General features: G+C 33.3%; 1 long non-coding RNA gene across 1 annotated transcript; it reads left to right on the plus strand.

The window, feature by feature from the left end:
* The first annotated feature begins 541 nt into the window (after nucleotides 1–541).
* On the plus strand, nucleotides 542–1,887 carry LOC138140641 (uncharacterized). The gene is made up of 3 exons (XR_011162672.1): nucleotides 542–1,428; nucleotides 1,485–1,695; nucleotides 1,745–1,887. It is a non-coding gene; the product is annotated as an uncharacterized lncRNA (long non-coding RNA).
* Nucleotides 1,888–24,401: the final 22,514 nt, after the last annotated feature.

Consider the following 24,401-nt stretch of genomic DNA (forward strand, 5'->3'; position numbering starts at 1 on the left):
ATAATGATAAGGGTGAAAGAGAAAAAAAAAGAGAATCATATGGTAGATATTGAATGAAAACAATTTTAATAATAAATATTTTAAACTGACCCTAATGAATCGCCCATACCCAAATAATGACAAAATGTCTCCTGTAATTAGTGTATTAATCCGTAAAAATTCTCATGAAAGTTGTTTTCAAGGATTCCACCTGCATTTCCAACCGAGATGTAGAGAGCGGATAGTTAGGCAAATGCCTTTTGCCTGCCTTTTTTGCCTTTTTCATGCATTTTTTCTAAATTTGCCTTTTTAAAGAAAAAGATGCCTTTTCTGCCTTTTTTGGTGTTTTTCGGTCAGATTTATTGAATTTAGAAGAAAATTTAAAATACAAACTTCAATTATCAAGAAATTTGCTTTGGAAGAACCACCTAATTGCTTTTTAATTTTCCCTAAAATTAAATATTTCTCAGTACCTTTCAGCGTCACATTGTCCCTTTCATAGTTGTCGGACCAATAATCCTCTTTTACCTGGAACTAAACAATGAGTTCATTGAGGTAAGTATTTATCGCCGCCTAATGGGTTTTCGGCTTTTAAAATGTTTAAAATCCAAGATTAAAGTGTATACAAAAGGAGCCGAATTTACCAGTTCTCTTTCATTCTAATTTCTGTGTTGTCTGTGCCGTGTGTAGTGCCGTGCTAGGTAGTAATAGTGTGCTGTTTCAAAATGCCACCGGTGAAAACGTGCCAAGTTGAAAAATGGACCAAATTGGACAAAAATTTAAGTGTTGACGGAAGCAATGTATTTTGTCAAGCTTGTTCCAAACCGGTAAGCTAAATTACAGATTTTAAATTTGCGGTGCTTTAATGTCCTATTTCTACTTTTTAGATAGGTACATGCTACAAAGAAGTATCATGTAACACAACATTTAAGTAGTGGTAGACATTTAAAAAATTTAAAAAATAACGAAGTACAGCCACTATTAAAAACTTTTGTCAGCGATGCCAATAAAAAATCTGGGCCATCTAAATCTGAATTTTGTTTAAAATTATGTGAAGCATTTGTTGCAGCAAATATCCCTTTAAAGAAATTGAACAATCCAGTTTTAAAAGAATTTTTAGCAACAACAACTAAAGAGATAATACCAGATGAATCTACATTACGCAAGAATTATCTACACATGTGTTATGAATCCGTAAGTGACAATTTTTTTGTTAAAATATGTTTCTTATTAATTCACAGAGAATAAAAGGAATTCAGGAAGATATTTCCGAGAATTATATTTGGATCTCAGTCGATGAAACTACAGATATCAAGGGTCGCTATATAGCGAATATGATAGTTGGGAAACTTACCCAGGAAGAAGCTGGAAATTCTCATCTTTTAGCGTCAAAGGAACTCGAAAAAACGAACCACAAGACCATTGTTAATTTTGTCGATCACGGTTTAAGTAAGTCTGTGAAATTTAATATATTTTTTTTAATTTTAAATGCCCTGTCTCGCTAGGAATTTTGTACCCTGAAGGAGTCAAAAAAGACAAAGTTTTGTTGTTCCTTTCGGATGCCGCACCGTATATGAAAAAGGCTGGTGAAGTTCTTCAAATATTTTACCAAAACATGATTCATGTTACTTGTTTAGCCCATGGATTGCATAGAATATGTGAAACAATCAGACAAGAATTTCCTGCTGTTAATAAATTAATTTCCTCGACAAAAAAGTAGAGATCAAAACTTAACTCGTAAAAATAAAAAAAACTTTATTTACAGATATTCTTGAAGGCACCTTTACGAGTAGCTAGATATAAAGACATTCTCCCAGATTTGCCCTTGCCCCCCGAGCCAGTACTCACACGTTGGGGATCCTGGCTCTCCGCCTGTTTGTTTTACGCGAATCATTTTGATGGAATCAAAGAGGTAGGTAATACTAATACATTTCCACATTATGTCGATTAATTTATTTAACTCTTACTAGGTTGTGGATGCTTTTGATTCAGCTTCTGCACAGGCCATTGCAAAATCACAAGCAGCGTTTCGCAATAATGCGGTAAAAAGTGGATTAATTTTTATTAAAACACATTATTCAACTTTGCCACAAGTAATAAAAGATTTAGAGACCCGTGGCTTGTCTTTGGTTGAATATGTAGATATTTTTGAGGGTGCTAAACTTGCTGTTGAAAAAGTTTCCGGTGATGTGGGTAAAAAAATCCAGACGAAATTAAAGGGCGTGCTAGCCAGAAATCCTGGAATTCAAACAATTATGGATGTAGCTGTAATTCATAGGGAGGGCGTAGGGACAACACCTTTAACTATTAAACAAACAAGTGCCTTAAAATTTGCACCAGTAACATCTTGCGATGTTGAGCGATCGCATTATAAAACTATTTTATCAGATAGACGGCAAAATTTATTGCCCGAAAATATAGAAAAATACCTGGGTTCTTGGTGGACAGTAGATATTTAAGGATGAACTGCAGTAACATTGAAAAATGGTGAAATTTGCTTAAAATTGGTACAATAGTCCTTTCATCCATTCTAAAGTACTGTGCCAAATTTAAAAAAATTTGGTCGAGGAATTTTAAAGTTATTACCTTTTAAAGTTTCGGGATATTTTACACGTGTTCTTATGAGAAATGGAGCAATGGTCACATAAAAATTGATAAAAAACATATTTCAAAAAGGCCAATTTTCCTTAAATTTTTCACACATAAAGTATCGATATCGTAGAATTTTCTAATGAATTTACAAAAAAAGTTGGTCGAGGATTTTCCTTGTAATCGCTAATTACATGTGGAAAAACACGGTTTTTGAGGATATGTATCTGTTTTAATTTCAATAAAAGTGAACAAAATGCATATAATTGACGTCGGTATGCAACATTACACTCATATCGCACGTTTTACTGCAGTTACGTTAAGAACTTTAACAGAAATCAATGAAAATTTAAATTCAGTGTGCTTTTGTTTACTTTCACGTACAGTCTTAGTCAAAAGATTGTAAAATCACATGTAAGTAATTATCTAAATATCAAGAAAATAAACACAAAATTTACTTGCAACTCATTACAATTCGTTTCCAAAAATTAAAAACTATTTTTTCAAATATTGATTTCTCGTAATAAACGTTTCATAGCATTATAAGAATTCCGCAACTTTTTGCTGAGATTGTTACTCCAGTTCATCCTTAAGTTTTTCTATAGTGTGTATGCTTTTTTGAATAAAGAATAATTTATTAAATAAATTGCCTTTTTTGTCCATTTTTGGTACTTTTCTTGCCCTTTTTGGAAATTTTATGCCGCCTTTTGGCCTATTTTTTTGCCTTTTACGCCATTTTTTCTTGCCTGACTATCCGCTCTCTAGATGACAAAGAAAACAATGAAATAGCGTCGACCATTAAAACCAATAAGATAATTAAGCAATTAATTACCGAAAAGGTAGAACCGAACGGCTCACGGGTGGGATCCGATACAATCGACTTGAATTACTTTGATATTTCAGTAAAGCAAATTATTTCTAAAATGAAGAATCTTGAGTTGGGATGGACTCCGGGCTCTGATGGGATTCCTTCAGGTTTTATAAATTTATGCGCGGACTCTCTTGTTTTCCCACTAAAGATTATTTTCAACAAATCCTTAAGTACAGGTGCATTTCCTTTGCTTTGGAAAACGGCGGATATTATACCAATTCATAAAAGTGGATCCAAGACTGTGGTGGAAAATTACAGAGGTATTAGTATAATGAGTGTTTTTCCTAAAATTTTAGACTCTATTGTTAGCGACGTCATAACTAATACTGTTAAAAATATTATTATTGATGAACAACATGGATTTTTGAAGGGTAAATCAACTATCACAAATTTATTTGTTCTTACAGAATATGTGATCAATTGTTTTGAAAAAAATATGGAAGTAGACTGTATTTACACTGATTTAAAAAAGGCGTTTGATCGAGTTGATATATATAAATTGTGTCTCAAACTTTCCATTGTGGGAATTGGTGATCCACTGTTGTCTTGGATCAACACTTATCTAACAAATCGTAAACAGAAAGTGCGCATTACTTCACATAGATCTAGGGAAATTAAAGTGACTTCTGGAGTTCCTCAGGGATCTCATTTGGGCCCTGTATTGTTTTCGATATTCATTAATGATATAAAGAATGTTATTAGACATAGCTTGTTTACGCTGATGATTTAAAACTTTTTTACAACATTAGATCTGAACAAGATTGTGTACGAATTCAGGATGATTTGTGTCGAGTGGTTTCATGGTGTGAGTCCAATGGTCTAGAACTTAATATCTCCAAGTGCAAAGTAATTCGTTACTCTAGAAAGAAAATTATTACCCTTCCATCTTATCATATTCATAATAGTGCTTTAGAATGTTTGTTCCAAATTAGTGACCTAGGAATAATACTCGATAGTAAACTGACATTTTGCTCGCATATTGAAAAAATTGTCAAGAACTCAAACAAAATGTTAGGCTTCATGGTTCGTCAGTGTAGTGAGTTTGACAACCTGAGAGCTCTTGTGTTGCTATATAATGCACTTGGACGGTCTAATTTGGAACATAACACTATAATATGGTGTCCGCTGTATCAAAATGCTATTCACAGAATTGAAAAAATTCAGAGAAAATTTATAAAATTTGCCTGCTATAAATGTCACATTCATTTTGATAGAAATAACTATGATAATATCTTGGCTTATTTTGGTTTAAGTACACTCACCGGCAAAAAAAACGGAACACTAATTAGTCAACAACAAATTATTCCCATAATACCTATTTTGATGTATTTTGACCAGGAGGCAATGATAGCAAACATAACCTTGAGCATTAGCATAGGCTATTTTATTAGCAATTTCGCATAAAAACAATTTTTTTGATTAAAAACCTTCTTTTCTTAAATTTACCATTTTTATAATAATCAAGCAACGTGGTTAGATTTTTATAACTTTTGTAATTTTTTATTGTTGTTAACTTCGAATTTAAGTGCAGAACGTAAAAAAATGCCTCTAGCTGGTGTAAATATTGCCAGAGCAGTAGCTTTGATTGAAGACTGTTGTTGTTTCCGTTGTGCAGCTAATGCTATTGAGGCTCCTCTTGCTAGTCGTCACAGAGCTGTTAGAAGGTTTCAAGAGACTGATTGAAAAAGAGCAACCACACACCGGGACGATAGATTTTTAAATAATAATGGTGTTCCGCTTTTTCTGCTGGTGAGTGTACTTTAAGATCCAGACGCATTCAATTGGATTTATGCTTCTTTTTTAAAGTAATTAATTATATGATTACATGTTCGTCAATCTTAGGTTTATTTTTACTTCATGTGCCTCAATGTAATTTCAGAAGTGTTAGTTGTTCCTTATCATAGAACCAACTATGGGTTAAGGTCGCCTTTATCCACAATCTGCAGGAATGTTAATTTACATTCTCATAATGTTGAATTTTATAATATTAAATATAATAGTTTTAAAATTAGTTTACGAAACGCTGTTTAGGGAGATGTCACGAGTACCTATTGCTTTTGTTATGTTATTGTATTTGTTCTCCACTGTTACATGGTATTGTTTGCCGTTAATAAACGTATTATTACTATTATTGTTATAATACACGCGGTAACAGTCACAACATAGTTCAAGTCCCTAAGGATTTGAAAGATGATGATTTTATATTAGTCGAGAGGAAGAAATCAAAAAAACCTCCAACCATTCCCTCAAATCCAATCGAAAAAAATAAAATGCATAGTAAACCGTTAATTGGTTCCTCAACAGCTACCAGCACCTTATCGAGTATTCCGAAAAACGTACATTTACATGTCTCTAGATTGACACCTGACACTGAAGCTGAGATACTACAAGAATATCTACGACCTTTTGTAGCATCTATTTCTTCTTGCGAAAAATTGAAGTCTAAAAGACCAGAAGTATACTCATCGTCCAGGATCTCACTCCCCGCTTCCGAATTGGAAAAAGTAATGGATCCACCAATTTGGCCCCAAGGCATATCAATTAATAGATATTTTCTCCCGAAGAGGACCTCAGATCGTCTGGCAACATAGGAAACAAGAGTAAAAAATTGTTGAAATTAGGTCATATCAACGTGAGGTCTCTTTTTAGGGTTTTTCGGAACTGGTAAATATTGTTAAAGACAACAACCTTGATATCGTGGCACTTTCTGAAACATGGTTGACGAAAGACACTAACTCTCAAACTGTATCGTTTGATGGTTACACATTATTTAGGAAGGACAGGCAAAACAGAGGAGGTGGAGTTGGTATGTACGTTACCTCAACAATAAGATGTAGTACATTTGATGTCAATTTTATAAATGATGATACATTTGAATATCTTTTGCTAGAATTGAATTTGGCTAGGGTTAGAGTTTTGATTGCTTCTTTTTATCGACCACCGAGCTACAACCTGATTAATTTTTGCTACAATCTGGAAAGCTTAATGCTGAATCTGTTTCCTGCGTTCGATGATGTGATATGCCTCGGTGACTTCAATGTAGATTTCTCCAAGTCTCCTAATTTACTCGAAAGGTTATTTGACGGATATAATTTTCTTCAACTTATAAATGAACCAACAAGAATAACAGAAAACAGTCAAACTTTGATCGACCTCATTCTGGTATCTAATATAAATTTCGTGACATCTACTAAGATTATACATACCCACAATAATTCTGATCATGCGATGGTAATGTGCGAAACCACTTGGGAGTTGCACCGTACTCCACTGAGATTTACGACCAGTCGGTCTTATCGTGACTTTAACTATAACAATTTCCTAACTGATCTGATGAATCTAGACTGGCGGGAATTTTTGTATGCAAAATACGTAAATGACAAAGTTAAAATATTCAATTGTATGATAATTTCATTATTCGATATACATGCCCCACTAAGAACAATTAGGATAACTAAGCCAAAGGCGCCTTGGCTAACAGAAGAGCTAAAAGCCTTAATGAAACAACTAGATAAAGCCTTACAAGCATTCAAAAAATCACCTACTAATAACAGCTGGCTGAATTACAAAGTTTTGCGGAATAAGGTTGTTAAATCTGTTAGGTTGGCCAAATACATTCAATTACTTTGTGACTCCAATGAATCACACACGTTACATAAATTTCTGAAACAACTCAATATTTACAATTCAAATTTACCTTCAGCGTTACCGCATGATCTGAAAGATGTGGAGGAATTGCGATCACATTTCATTAATTCGGTTCAATGTCATACTAGTACATGTGATGGGAAGGTTGAAGAATATAAGAATAGTTATTCTGAAAATGCTACTACGAGTAATTTTGAATTTTCAACGTGTACAGAACAGGTAATTCATGACACTCTAAATTACTTAAAGTCAAATGCTACTGGACACGACGCAGTCAACTTAAAAATGTTGAAGTTGTGTAGTCCTCATATTGACAAATATATTCTCCACTTAATAAATTTCTGCATTCAGAACAGTTCCTTTCCAGACATTTGGAAAATTGCAATTGGCTGTCCCATTCCTAAATGTCCCAAACCACAAAAATACTCTGACATGCGAATGATACGTATTTTGCCCACTCTTTCGAAGGTTTTTGAAAAAATTCTACTACGACAGATCAGTCACTATGTGGATGAGCATCACTTAATACCTGGAACACAAAATGGTTTCAGGCCGGGATTTAATACAGGATTTGCCCTCGCTGCCACTTTGGACGACATTATTTTTTCTCTTGATAAAAATATGATTTCCATTTTAGTACTCTTAGACTTTTCAAAGGCCTTTGACACCATTAGTCATGACTTGTTGTATGCAGAATTAAAATACTATGGCTTTGCGCGAAGCCGTACGATATAACAAGCCGGCAACCAGAGCTCGTACACTGCCGTGACGTCACAACTGGAGTCGGAGTCTCAGCGATTACGGGAATAAGAATAAGAACTGCTCGGGATTCTCGGAAAATGCAAAAAAAATATATCTTGATTTCTGCAGGTCCACCTCCACATTTCCATGAGTTTCAGTTGCATTTGATACTTAGCGAAAGCGTGTCAGGTTTTAAAGATTGATAATTTTCTGCAAATAGGTAATAATGCCATTACATTGTTGTGTTCCCGGGTGTCGTAGCAATTATGACAAAAACGATCATGTTAGTGTTTTTCGCTTCCCAATGAATGAGGAGCTGAAAGCGAAGTGGTTAAGGAGCATTCACAGACAAGACTATATTGTAAATAAAAATTCAAGAGTATGTATAAAACATTTTCCCGAAAACTTTATTATACGTGAAGATAAGGCTGTCAAAACAGACGGCACAGTGTTAGTTGTCCCTCGACAAAGATTAAAATTATCAGACGATGCCTATCCGACCATTTTTTTGGATCAACCTAGTTATATGACTAAAATATTGCCCGCTAAACGTAAAAATCCAGAAACAAGGCACTTAGAAATGGAAGAGCGTTTAAGGATAGTGGAGGAGAGAAAAGTTTTGGAAGTTTTTGCATATTACAGAGAAATGCAGCAAGTTTTTACAGAACCTTCATATGAAAATCTCCATCAACCGTATTTACTTTTACAAATTAATAGAATATGATAATTTTGACAAACCAAGTATCTATTCGCTTTGCTTAAAGGACGACTTATCCATAAAAATATACATTGGGGAGAACGAGATTTTAAAGACAAAAATAAAGGATTTGGCTGGTGATACTAAATGTCGAAATTGGTCATCTTTGATTAAATTACTAAATTTTTTAAATTCATGTTCTCCAGATTTGGAAACTAATTTCAAGACATACGATTATACATTAAACATGGTTTTAAAACTTATGGATGATTTAATTCATGATCAAAATATTGCAGAAGAAAAATTAAACAAAATACGTTTCTTTAAAGAGCAGTTTAATTTACTTGAAAGAAAACAAATCAGATATTCTGCTGGCACATTGATTTGGTCTTCTAATTTGTATTTTACGTTTCCAGGTGCCTATAAATTGATTGAAAAATCAAAATTGTTTACGCTACCTCATCCAAAATATTTAAAAACTTTATTAATGAAGTTGGGAATGGAAAATTCTGGCCTAAATAATTCTCATGTGAAGTATTTGCGTGAAAAATTAAAGCACCTAGAAGACCGAGAAAAAATTGTAACTCTAATGTTGGATGAGATTTATGTTAAAAGTTGTGTTTCATATAAAGGAGGCAAAATTGAAGGCGTGAATATACAACGTTTAGAAGATGAACCTTCAACCGCTTCTACAATTCAGACCTTCATGATTCGGTCAGTTTTATCGCATAATAAAGACGTGGTGGGACTTTTTCCAGTTTCAAAGTTAAAATCAGAATTTTTGCTCGAACTCACTCATAAAATTTTAAAAATGTTAACTGAAGCCGGTTATCACGTTGTGTGTGTTGTAAGTGATAACAACAGTGTTAACAGAAAAATGTTTGAACTGCTGTGTGGAGGAACTTTAAAACATTATATTGAGAATCCTTATAACATCGAACAAAAAGTGTTTATACTATTTGATGTAGTTCATTTGCTGAAAGTGTTGCGGAATATTTGGCTCAATCAAAAAGATAACCGACAGACTCTTGTAATCCCTAAAATTAGTGGAGATTTTACTGATAAAGAATGTGAAATAGATAATGCAACAAAAACATTTGCCTGTCTTGCATATTTGAAGAAACTTCACCAAGATGAAGAAAATGAAGTGGTAAAGTTAGCTCCAAGTTTAAGTCGAAAAGTATTGTTTCCCACTTCTATTGAACGTCAAAATGTCAGTTTGTGTCTCCGATTATTTGACGAAAAGAATATTGCGGCATTGAAAATTAAAAATTCAAATAATAATAATTGGCCACTTGTCGAAGGAACTGCAAATTTTTTGAAATTGATTTCAGATTGGTGGAAGGTTGTGAATTGTAATTCATTATATAAAGATATTCGATTTCGAGATGCCCGATATGCTCCGATTAAAACTGCAGATGACGATCAAAATTTAATATTTTTAGAAAACTTTGTTAGGTGGTTGAAACTATGGGACACTTTAGAAATTCAGGGTGAATCTAAAAGTTCTACAAACGGCAAGCTCACAAGGCAAACTCAAATAGCTTTGACACATACTTCGTCCTGTTTAATTGAATTATCTAAGTACCTTATTTCGGAATTAAATTTTGATTACGTTTTGTTAAATCGATTTCAAAGTGACGATTTGGAGGCTAGGTTCGGGCAATACAGGCAAATGAGTGGTGCAAATTATCATATTTCGGTTACTCAGGTTTTAGAGTCTGAACGTAAATTGAAAATGATAAGTTTATTAAACTTAAAGTCAGCCAGAAATGGTGTTTTTCATCTGAAAGAATTTTTAGATACATGTGGAGAAGACGTAGACTATAATCATAGTGATAATATAGAATTATTTGAAGATGCATTAATATTAACAGAAGATGAGTCAATTTCGCATGAAGAAGTGCACATACTAATATATATTGCTGGATATATAGTACATACAATTAATAGACATTTACAGTGTAAATCATGTAAAAGTCTCACTTGTCTTGATAAAAATCTGGAAACAGATAATAATTTTACAAATCAAGAAGTATACCAATATTTACAGCATTTAGATCGTGGTGGTTTGAAATTTCCTAAAGATTATTTTGTAAACATTATTTCTCAGATGCTTTTACTTTTTAAAGTATTAATCAGTAATAGATTTGAAAATTTATTTTTAAGTTGTAAATGCCAACGATCTGTTTTAAAGAATCTGTCTGTTGAAATGCCTCACTACAAAGACATTACCATTTACGAGACATGTGAAGAATGTGGAGGTAGCATATCGGTTTTGGTTGAAAAATGTATTTCAAAATTTTGTAATATACTTTTAAATAATTATTCAAAAATTAACCAAAATAAAATTGCCAGCAAAGAAGTAAAACATAGGAAAGTTAAGAAACTATCTAGCAAGTAAGTGTCACTGTGATTGATTGTTATTTTCTTATTGTCGATTATTGTTTGTTTTTTCGTTAATATGTTGTCAAAAAATTTAAATACCCAACGTCTGAAGGAAAAATAAACACTTGTTTTCATTATCTGATTATTACTTTAGTTTCCGTACACCGTACAATAGGTATATTGCTTAAGGTATTAACAATCTGTTACGTCATACGACTTAGATGGAATTGTACGTGCCACATTAATTATTGTACATAATATGTAGTAAGAAAATGATATTATATTATTGTGCATTTTACATTAAATATAATGAAAGCACACCGCTAAAACTTTACACGTAGTACCTGCGAACGGAGACCAAGTCCGACTACAGCTGTGACGTCACTACAGCTGGGTTCTGGCTTGTTATATCGTACGGCTTCGCTTTGCGCCAACTGCAGTCCAAATGATGGTATCATACCTATCTGATAGGTACGTCAAAGTACGTTTTGATAGTGAGGAGTCTTCGCCAGCGTTAATTTCGTCGGGCGTTCCACAAGGGTCTATCTTAGGACCCTTGCTTTTTATATTATACACCGCCGATATTCTCACACAGGTGAATTCGTGTAAAATACAAGCGTTTGCCGATGATACCCAACTTTATAAATCCTTCCACAGGTCACAATTTGATCTAAACATTCAAGTCATCAATGAGGAACTTAATAGAATCTTCAACCTTTCCGCTCAACATAATTTGACTTTGAATCCAGCTAAATGTAAGATTCTTCTGTTCTGTAAAAACAAAGATTACAATTTTCTAAAAACTTTGGTTAAAATTAATATTGGAAACATAGAAGTACCATTGTTGAATCCGCAAGAAACCTAGGTCTTGTGTTTGACCGAACACTCAGATTTAAGGAACATTTAAATAACTTAATTAAAAAAGCTTTTTCTAGTTTAAAACTATTATATGCTGCTAGAGACATATTGTGTCAAAAATTAAAAGAGCAACTGTGCGAGTCACTAGTTCTGTCACATTTCAATTATTGTGGTGTCCGTAAATTTGAACATATAACACCACACTTGCGTGGCCTACAGTGGTTAAATATGTATGAACGCAGGAAACTACACTTATGTATTATCGTTCATAAAATTCTATCAACTCCAGCAAACCAGTTGCCTGTGTCTTGCAATTTCATAAGACGCTTTGAGGTTCATAATGTCAATATCAGACGCAAATCTGCCTTAACAATTCCGATTCATTCGACAACCATGTTTAAGAGGTCTTTTAGCTATAACGCCATATTGTTATACAACGATGTTCCCAGAGATCTAAGATCTCTGGATCAAAAGAAATTCAAGAAAAAATATAAGGCCCATTTACTAGATTTATCTACTCTTAATCAGTAATGTACATTCATCTGCTTAATTTTATTATCCATATGTCGTGGCCTTTAATTGTTATCTGAATTTAACTTGCACTTTCTTTTTCTTCTTATGTCTTTCAAATAACTTTGTAGATAAGTATAATTATGTATATAGTCTATTTTTCCTTTTCCTTTTATTATGGAGGTTGAGTGGAGTAGCTATAGCTAGACTCTGCCTCATATTTCTCACCTTTTAATAGGATACTTTTTTATTTTGTTATGTATTATCTTTGTTTTTTTGAGAAATAAAGTCTATTATTATAAATAATTAGAGCAGGGGTTCCCCAACTTTTTCAGTTCGCGGAGCAGAGTAACCAGTAATCACTAACCATTACAAGAAGTGTTCAAAGTGACCGCCGTTATTGTCAATACAATAATGAAGGCGCCGACGAAATGATTCTTCCACATTTTTCAGCATTCCTCTCTTATTGCGAATTGTTGTGGCAGCATTTTCCACCTGTTTTCTTAAAACTTCAATTGTGTCAATTGGGATCGAATATTGGTATATGTAGCCCCACAAGAAGTAGCACGGAAATTCTCTGGACTCGCGGAGCACCCCGACGCTTCACCACACACCAACACACTATCTATTTATTCACTATTCGAAAATAAACTCGGCATTTTCACAAAATTTTAGCTTAAATCACAAAATCAACACGGAAATATCTGCCTTGTGGAGTCGGACAAGACTAACTAAAAACTACACCTCGGCCGCAGAGCGGAAAAACTGTATTCTAAAAACACAATTCTCAGATTCAGGAAAATCAAGAAAAACCTAGACCTACAATCTAAACAGTTATTTTATGTGGAAGACAAGGAATTGCACTTAGAGGACATAGAGATTATGGGGAGTTTGACATCCTTGAGGAACCTCAAAACAATGAGGGAAACTTTCGGGCCCTGCTAAGAGCAAGGATTGAAGCTGGTGATAACATATTAAAGAAACATTTTGAAACATGTGGAAAAAATGCTACATATAATTTGGAGTATACAAAACCAAATCATACAGTTGTGATGTAATCATTAAAAAAATAGCGTTAGAAGTTAATAGTGCCAAGTGTTTTACAGTTTTAGCTGATGAAACTATTGACATTTTGTCAAAAGAGCAATTCTCTTTATGTGTGCGATACGTAAAAAAAGTTGACAGTGAGTATAAAATATATGAACAATTCTTGCAGTTTATGCTACTGGAATCATTAACTGGTAAACATTTAACAAGCACCCTTCTACGAGGATTACAAGAATGTTACATAGAAGAAGAATTTTTACGTGGACAAGGCTATGACGGTGTCGCTGCAATGAGCGGTAAATTTAAAGGGACTCAGGCTTATATTACTGAAAAATATCGAACAGCCCTTTACGTACATTGTGTTTCCCATACCTAGTTTAAATTTAGCTATATCAAATTCTCCCGAAGTATCTTCAAATCGTAATTGTTTTGGTATCACTGAAAAAATTTATACATTCTTCAATACTCCTAAACGTCAGTTGGACCTTTTAGAGAGCATCAGTAATCTTACACCGGAAGCAAATAAAACTACATTAAAGGCCTTATGTGCAACGAGGTGGATTCAGTGTCATGATGCGGTATTAATTATGACTGAGTTGTATCATCCAGTAGTTGCTGCATTAGAAAAAATAAAATTATGGGATGATAAAGAGTCTTCATCTGGCGCTTTTATTTTACAAAATGCTGCTCTTCAATCGGACTATATAATTTCACTCTTGTGTGCAGAAAAGCTTCTCGCATATTCTTTACCACTTTGTAAAACGTTACAATCCGCAGATACTGACCTTGCTTCAGCAGTAAATAATGCTGAAAATACAGTTTCAGTTGTTAAGAGAATTCGAGAAAATGCAGAACAAAAATTCGGAAATATTTTTAAGTCGGTAGAAAATCTGGCAGAAAGTTCAGGAACGAAAATGCAAATGCCACGATTAACTGGGAAGTAAACTCACCGAAGTAACATATTATCAGGGATGGGCGGTGTCGACAATTTGTGTCGACTATGTCATTGTCGACGCGTCGACAATTAGCTAGATGTTATTATTATTATTATTATTATTATTATTTGGTATGTTGGTTAACAGGTTGTACACCCAAACAAAAACCAACAGTAAACAGCGTTATACAATGCAACAGCTCAAAAAGCGACTGTGTACCCGTTACGGGAAACGCTCAATTAAACCTCTGAAATGCAGATAATCAATCTCTTAAATTGTCCAAGACTAATCACAAAAATATCGCACTCACTACAGTTGCTATTGAATAATGTGCAGGCAGTATAAAGAGGGGAACGATGCACTATATTAGTAACTGCTCGCGGAACATAAAAAAAACGACCAGATCTAAGATTTGCCCGAGGCACATTGAAATAAATTTGGGATAACAAGAAGGGAGAATTAATAATGCCGTGTATGATCTTATATAGAAATATCAGAAAACTATCATTACGTCTCATATTGAGAGAACGCAGATTTGCCATATCATAAAGAACAGAATTAGGAGTACCTCTTGGAGGAAATTCCGCAATTAACTTGAACAGAAGATACTTGGCAAACTTCCTCTGAACCGACTCCAAAGCATCAACACCTCTTCGATAGATCGGCGACCATACAATTGAACAGTACTCCAATTTAGATCTGACCAAGGTAAAATAAAGTGCCCTTAAGCAACTCTCAGACCTGAATCGTTTGCACGATCGAAAGATGAAACCTAAAGTTTTGACTGATGATGCCACAATAATATCAACATGTTCGTTGAAGGTGAATTGAGCGTCAAATGTAACGCCTAAATCCTTGAAAGTGAAACACCTAGTCAATGAAGCATTCCCAATTCTATAATCGAACATAAGCGGCTTGGTCTTACGAGAGAACGAGAGAATGTAGCATTTGTCACGATTCAAGGGGAGACCATTACTGCGACACCAACCATAAAGCACATCAACATTTGATTGCAAACGCATACAGTCAGAAATATCTCTAATAGTAGAATACAGCTTAACATCATCGGCAAACAAAAGCACATTTAAACTAAATATTTCAACGATATCGTTAATAAACAAAAGGAAAAGCAAGGGACCTAAATTAGACCCTTGGGGAACACCTGAATTTACAACTAGCCGAGCAGAATAGAAACCTAAAACATTTACGTAACAAAAACGATCCAATAAATAAGACTCGAATAGATTTAAAAGAGAGTCACTGAACCCGAAGTGTCTGAGTTTATTTAATAAGATATTATGATCGATGCGATCAAATGCTTTTGAAAAGTCGGTGTAGATGACATCAACCTGAGTATTTTTATCCAACGCAGCTGAAATGAAATGCGAGATGCAAGATAAATTGGTGGACGTAGACCTACCCCTAAAAAATCCATGCTGATGTTCAGAGATAACATTTTGTACATTAGTATATATATAAGAGTAAATAATAGACTCAAATACCTTGGAAATATGCGGTAGAATGGTGACAGGTCTATAATTTGAGATGATATTCTTCTTACCCGACTTGAATATAGGACAAATCTTACCAACCTTCCATAAGCACGGATGTTGACAAATTGGGAGCTGTCAACAATGTCGACAATGTCAACAATGTCGAGATTCCGATAATTAAAGTTTTAATTGCATTCAGAAAACATCCTTACTCTCGAAATGAAAATTTAAGAAAAGTGACGGTTTTAAATGCACTCTATGTAAATTTAAAAAAAAATCCAAAACCATCGAATCGAACATGGTCCGCATTAACAATTTGGTTAAGTTGGAAATAATGCTAAAGCTGAGTACGGTTGGTCAATAAGGAGGATTGCGCCAAATTTATACAATTACCTATCATTTAAGAAACTAAATACGAAATTCATTTTTACCGTTATGTTTTAAAATAATATTATTAGAAAAGTTTTCGCTACGGGACTGCGGCCGGTCGGGTTCGAGTTAGGTAGAAAATTTCAAGGCAAAACCGAACATCTGGCAGCTTCAAAAAATTGCACCCTTTAACGCTCCAAATTATTGTAAACAACACCGACCAACAAAGCCTTTAATAAACATTTCAATGCCGAGTATGACACTTTTATCCAATGTTTAGCAGTGCAGCAGTTGTGCTGCACACTTTCAAGATATAGGATATTTATCTGACTCTGAAGGCCGATCTAATAAAACTATAATATTCACCACATACAGGGAGAGGCATTGTGTAGGTGTATTTCCCAAAGTATTACAATTAAATCTAAATTTACTAAGAACGATCCCTGTAATTGAGGAAAGGACTGTGGGTTCGGAGTTTCTACCTGATTTGACAAGAATTATGAATGAGACAAAAATGACCCTTATGGCAAAACATTTTTAAGGTAAAATTACAATGAAACAGTCGGTACCAACATCTTCATCTGGTGTCCCATCGGTTTATTAGTCTGGCCTTCAGTCACATAAATATCCTAAAAAATGCAACACCGAGAAAACAATTTGCAGACCCTTGTTCTCCGATGTCACCCGGCACCCGCACAAAGCTTCCGTATTTACATAGTTGCCTGTCTATTTAGATTAAATTTTGAACAACAAAATCTAAACTTTTCGTTGAATTAAACGAGCGATTTAGTTAATTTTTTGTGTAGACACCTATTTTTTAATGTTTAACAATCTAATAATAGTTGCGCTTAATTTTCAATAAAGGAAACGTGTGTTAAAATTACATTTTTTAACTTAAAGTAATTTTATTACTACTAATTGAACCTTCACCATCTAAAATATCTGTATTTTAAATTCCATAAAAATCCGTTGACAAATAACTGAGATATTAGGCTCGAAAGTCTTGGCTGGGACACCTGTATATCCCATTTTGGGCATGTGCCTAGATTTTGTAGATTCTACACCGTTTCCCATAGCAGTGTTTTGTGGTTCTGGGAAGCCTGAACCAATTGACATGTTTTTAGAATCTTTCATTACAGAAGTCAAAGTTCTCAAGCGCGAAGGAATTCATTACAAAAATCAATTTTTCAACTTTGATATTGCTTTTTTTATATGTGATGCACCCGCCCGTTGTTACTTAAAAAAAATTGTGGGGCACACAGCAAAACATGCTTGCGAGAAATGCCATATAATAGGCGTACACGAAAACCAGAGTGAATTTTTCACAAGAAAATTTTAAATATTCCCCTTGTCGAAAAAACTCTGATTTTAGGCACCAGAGAGAAGAAAGTGATCATATAAAGGGTAAATCTCCACTATTAAATATTCAGATTAAAATGGTTTCACAGTTTCCATTTCTTTGGGCGTTTTAAAAAGATTACTTTTAAATAGTTTCATTGAAGCCACTATTCCCTATAAATTATCAAAGAAAATTATAAATGAGACTAATCTAAAAATTTTAAATATTCGGTACCTTGTTACAAAGGATGTTCCGAGAAAACCTAGAACGTTAAAAGAAATTAGAAGATGGAAAGGGGTTGAGCTAAGACTTTTAGTGTTGAAAACACTTATACGGAGCCAGGTTCGATGTTTACCGTCACGAAATTTCGTCGAGCGTCACGCGGCGGGCGCATCGGCGGGGTAGAGTGGGCAGTTGCATTCAATGATTTCAATTTCAATGAAGAATTGCAGAAGTGACTCAAGTGAATGACTTTAAGTTTAGCTGTATCTCTGTTAATATCTATGGTTGTTAAAACATTCACCTTTGGGTTAAGGAACGGTTATTTAAATTCACGGATACATTAAACATTAAAGTAGTCTGACGAGCTCGTTGATAGTGGCACCGATCGTCCGTTCTTGTACGCCATATGAGAGAAATTTCGATGCAGGATGTTGGATTGTCGGGCTGTTGTAAAAAATTCACTTTTATTAACTTCCTTTTTGCCAAAAACTTTTATTTTTGGGACAATTCGATTCAGCACAATGAAAATGGTATTTGTAGGTAATTTTTAGATCTCCTAATTTGTTTAAACAATCAGAATAACATAAAAAAAAACTTTCAGGATTGATATTTTTTCCTTTCCCCGAGAACGTAGCTCAAATGGTACTAGATATGAGAAAAATGAACTAGACCTTTTTTGTAGAGCATGAAATTTTCTACACAAAAGTCCCTGGAGGCATATGTTTATCTGTTATAGTTTAAGAGATACAAGTTCCAACACCCAATAGCACGCGAATAATTCCGCTAAAAATGATCATATTTACTTTTAGGTCACTTCTATCTCTTAAGCTATAACAGATAAACATATGCTTCTGGGTATTTTTTTGTAGGAAATTTCATGCTCCACAAAAAAGGTTTAGTGCATTTTTCTCGTATCTAGTACCATTTGAGCTACGTTCTCCGGGAAAGGGAAAAAATCAATTCTGAAAGTTTTTATAATGTTTTTCTGATTGTAATATTTAATAATATGTAGATATGTATACATATTAAGGAATTAACTAATTTTATCTATACCTATTTAATTATTAGCATTTTTTTCGTAGAATTATAGTAGTCCAATTACTCTTTCTACGACTGACAATCGACGCGCGTGTGCAGCCAAGTGCGTCGCCATATTGTTTGTTTACGTTTTTCAAAAGCCGAGCGGTCGAGAGGTACCGGTTAATTTTCCTCCAGTTTGTGATAAAAATTAATTAAAAATGTAGCACATACAGGATGTTATTGAAAGTTGTACAGATATTTTAACTACGAGCTACTGGCTTCATGTAGAACTCGGAAAAAATATTTAAAAAATTCCATGTCAAAAAATAAAATGACATTAACTTTTTGAGCTACAATTTCTTTTAATTGCTTTTAGTTTTCTACGTTGTCAAATAACCTCGTAGGTAAAATTTCGGCACATTTTAAAAATACACCCTGTATATCATGTTTTATAAAATGTACACCTGTATATAGACTTCTTAAAGTTATCAAGTTTGAATCTGATTTATTTTTTTTAACGTCCGTCAAAAAAAGTGCAAGTTTTTTCATTCATTTGCGTTCATAACAGTAGTTTATTTAACGAGTTCGTATGTAAATTGTTTTTTTTTTTGGCATGAATGGGCCAGTTTAAAACGCGAGTAAACGAGCGTTTTAAATGCCCACGAATTCACACAGGAGAAAAAATTTTGACAGTGTCGAAAAAAATTGTAATTGAAACTTATGGGTGGCAAAAAAAATTTTGTATGCAACTCGTACTTTTTTTTACTCGGCGGATTTGCGCACTCGCTTCGCTCTCGTAAAAAAAAGTATAACTTTACTCACTTGTTACATAAATAATGATTTCAGGTGTAGAAAAAATGAAAAAATAAAAAAATTGAAGCAAAAAATGTATTAGGTCAGGTCAGGTCAGGTCAGGTCAGGTCAGGTCAGGTCAGGTCAGCAGCAGGTCAGATAAAGCAGCAATTATGGCCCTTTCAGATGATTCAGATGATTTACTTCGCTCGCCTACGGCTCGTTTCGTAAACTTAATCTTCGTGAATAATGGCTATCATAATCGCTCATATAATAATATACTATAATTAAGTTCCTTAACATTGACACAGAACATAATACACAACAAAGTCAAAATGCGGAGGCGAGACGCCGGTAATTATGTTGATAAGCACTGCACTATTACTTGATAGTAATATCCGTAATAGTGTATGTACTCCGGCAAAATTGCCGTGCCGCCGGGTGGAGGTGGGATACGAGAAATACTATAAAACTTGGCGATTTTTAAATATGACATGCCATCTTTTCCAATTTGGACAGGATTTGGTAATTTGTACTCGTAGGATTAAGTCAGCGGGTTACGGTAAATTACTTTCAAAATTATTTACGGAAAAATGAATAGTTACTCCAATGCAGAATGAATTTTTATGGTAAAAGCCTTTTACAGTTGTGTTAGTTTGCGGAGACTTGTTTAGATAAAAATTTTAATTCAGCAACTTATTTAGATTTATTAGTAACCAAGTTAGGAACTGCATTGGAAGAAGTTGCAAGAGAAAATCAGGAAATCAGCATTTCAGCTTAGAAGTTAGAAATTTTTTAAACGATTCATTTCCAGATTATTGGACTGGTAGAGGTGGTGGTATAAATTGCGCGGTAATTACTGAGAGGCAGTTGACCAGTGTAAGAAATGCTTTTTACAACAGACTGAGTTTTGGGGATTGTTGGGTATTGTGTATTTCAAAACGAATATGAATATTTATTCTAATTTTATCTTTCTTGAGTACTTATTGTAAATTTTTCAAAGAATTATAATAAAAACTGCTTATAAACTGTTAATTACTTCAATATTATTTCTTTCTTTCTATTAATTCTTTAATGTATAGAAATAATGGCATAATATCTATAAACTGAATGCACAATATTAATTGACTATGTTCGACTTTGAGAGTGAACACCCGGTATATTAATACGTGAAGGAAAAATTTTGTACCCCTTTTTAAGCAAATTGTGCTCACGGGGGAGTGTGAGATTTGGCATGGTTCAAGTTTATATGGAGAAGGAGTGCAGAAAGATAAACATTTCTGTACAATATACAGGGTGTGCCCAAAAAAAAAGACGAGTCCATTTCTCTCTTATTTATCGGAGGATTTCTATTATTTATACACCAAATGAAATGGTTGTGAATAGTCTACAAAAGGCCCTAAATTCAGATATAGCCCTAAGGGCTTTAAGGATAAGGTGTCAAAATATTCTTTTTCAAATGCGAAAACATATTTTTTTTACAATTCTGTTAAAGATTTTTATTCTGAAAGGATACATATACATACAAAAAAAAGTCAAAAAACGCTACTATAGTCTATGCTTAATCCCCCCGCAGTGAAATCCACTCCAAGAGGGAGTTTATTTAGATTATTTATAAAAAAAAATCTTCGAAATAAAATACAAAATTATTTGACTATTAGTAGTTTGTCACCACATAAGTTAATATTGAAAGTTAATTGCATCGTTTTACCGATCATAAACTTAAATACAAAGGAAGCATTAGTCAATGCAACAAGAATGCGCATCAAGTTTATGCATCGTAATGCTATTGATTGCGAAGTTTTAGCTGGAACCGCACGCAATAAGAGAAATTTGATTCCACGTCTAAATTTAACATGTTCCCATTTTACCATTTAACGAAGTAAAAACGTCTATGCAACTAAGTTTTTCAATTATGCATAAGATTTCTTGAATTGAAGCACTTCATAAAATCCCAGCAAGAAAATAGATTACTAGCAACAAACGTACATATAAAATCATTAAAAATTAAAAACTTCAGTTAACAATAATGTTGAAATTGACATGTGACAACCATATTGATAGTTGTGCCATAGGTACCAATTTTTAAAAACAAAATTTTCTAGAGATCTATTAAACCACGAGTGTTTTAATATACGGGTGGTTTCTGAAATACGTGTGTTAATTTTAACCAGTGAAAAAACTCGCCAATTTATGAAACTTTTCTCTATGACATTTTGTAAAATTCGTAAAAGTATTCCAAAATTTTTTGCCCCACAATTTTTACCAAACGAGTCGTTTTGTGTAATTAACTAGTTTCTATTTTTTGTGACCATGAGAATCTAAATTTTGATTATTAATTTTTTTCTATAACAATGGAACTTTTTAACAAAGCTCTGTTTCTATCACAACAGAAAATTTTCGCCCTTACCGATAGGCGGGTATAAACTTTGATGGTTAATTTTTTCCAAATTTTAAATCAATTTGTAGTGCTTTTTCGTAAAAGTGTTATAGAGAAAAGTTCCATGATTTGGCGCATTCTTCCACTGATTAAAACTAACACACATATTTCAGAAACAGCCTGTATATATAGCCATAAACGACTCCAACTTGAATACAATAATAATAGACCTATTAGAGACGAAAATTCTAAAAACAATTTAGGAGACCTCAAAAGTTACCTACAAATATCGAAAAATCGAATGATTCCAAAAATGAACGTTTTTGATAACGAGGAAGTTATATTTTTTAACAGGAATTAAATGAAAAGATGAAACTGTTTGCGTTTTCCACCTAAAAATAAGTGCTTATTCACAATGGACATAAGGCATAAGAAATACATAAGAATAATTTGTAAATTTGGGCAATTGGAAAATAATTTATGTGTCCCTATAACTCGAATATGATTCTCCATGCCTTTTTGTACACAACAATCATGTTCACTGAAGTCACTTATCATAAGTTACGTAAAAATTAATAGTATATCCACTGCATGTATCATGAATTATATGCCTTATGTCAAGCTTATGTCCATTGTGAATAAGCACTAACATTTGCCGATTAATGATAATAATCACAATGGTCATTTAAATTAAAATTTTTGCTGATTTTAAACGTTTACTATTTGAGATCAGCTATTTAAACATACAATAAATTAAAAATTTAATTAAATTTTTGACATAAAATTTGTCATTTTTTCACAAAAATTGTTATGTAAGTCATCCATTGTTTTCACTCATCGTTTAGCTAGTACGAAGGCCTATCAGAAAAAGAAGATAAAAGTGGGGGTTGTCATTTTAAAAATCATTGATGACGTCATAATTAAAAGATGAAAAGATGTCAACATAAGTAAAGTACTGAAGAATATGCACTTTTTAAAAACATAGTTAACTTGTTCGAGGATTTTTCTAGAAATTAATACTTACAGTTTTCTCCAATTTATTCCGAACTTTACGAACGCACTTTATATTCGCTTCCTTAATTCGTTTATCCATCAAGTAAGCAACATTTTTCCATTTTTTTGTATTTGGTGTTGCTATTTCTAAAATTGTAATAAACAGTATTCATCATACAATGTATATCGTGTTTGTTTTCAACACCCCCCGATGGTTGCAAGGATTGCGAGATCTGTGAATTTTTTTATTGTATACTGGTCCTGTAGTGTTTCATAATACAGGGTGATTCATCTTTTACCGCCGGTGGCAAAATTGACCTTAAAAATTATAATTTTGTTTGCTCATAAAAAAAACTTTTTTTGAAATAAATTACACCGGCCGAAAGTAAATTTTTCGACAAATCAAATTTGTAAATTTCATAAATTTTTCTCAATCCTTAAGGGTCATTTTGCCACCGGCGGTAAAAGATGAATCACCCTGTGTAATACGTAAAGAAAATTGCAAACATTTTTTACACTTGCACTGTACTATTGTTATACTGTCAAATTCTTCTTTTATACAAAAATATTTTAATGTTGCTAAACAATGTCTAGAATATTTTGTCATACATGCATCACATTTATATGGAAGAGACTTTGTTGTTTATAACGTCCATAATTTGTTACACTTATGTGACGATGTTATCTAGGATTATTGAAAAATAAAATAAACTCAAAAAAAGAACATAGAAGAATCGAAGAAAATGACAATATAAGAGAACATGAAACTGAAAAGTTTGGGGATTCGGACCAAGGAGAGTTTTTTTGGAAAATTATGATTCATATAATAAGTTGCTTTCATTTCATTGCACTCATTTGCATTTTGCCCAGTACATACCGGGTGATTCAGATTGGTGTTCGCGCCCCTATATCTTTTTTGTTTTAAGAAAAAAGTATAGCAAACCATATATATTTGTAAATCGCTTGTGAAACTACAATAGATGATGTTGTCAAATCTACTCTACGATGACATATGTCAAAGTTAAGATAGTCAACTTTTTTTTTAAACAGTACACTATACATTTCTTAGCCTATTCTTGTAAAGCTTTTTTTTCTACATTTGAATGTGTAAAAAAAGTTGACACTTACATCAGAAAAAAATCGAGAAAAATAATAAAATATGATTTAATTTATTCGAAAGCGTTATTTTCTAAAAAGAGCTAGTAAGCCAAACATTTGTAAATTCGCATTATGTTGGTTCCCTGCATGTCACTATTTAAAAGACAACCACGTAGCCAAGAAATAAAATGATTTGACCTTGTTTATTTTCAAGCCTCGGGTGCGCCTCGGCCAGAAAACTGAGACTCGGGACGAAATACCAAATCCATACTGAATTTACTATGCTAAATTCGCGTTATGTTGGTTCCCTGCATCTCACTGTTTTAAGAATTACATAGCCAAAAAATAAAATTATTTGACAGTGAAATACCCAATCCATCCTGAATTTATTTTATTCGAATATTAGAATTTACACTTATTCGATTTTTAATA

Source organism: Tenebrio molitor, chromosome Y (assembly GCF_963966145.1).
Source record: "Tenebrio molitor chromosome Y, icTenMoli1.1, whole genome shotgun sequence".
Classification (NCBI taxonomy): Eukaryota; Metazoa; Arthropoda; class Insecta; order Coleoptera; family Tenebrionidae; genus Tenebrio; species Tenebrio molitor.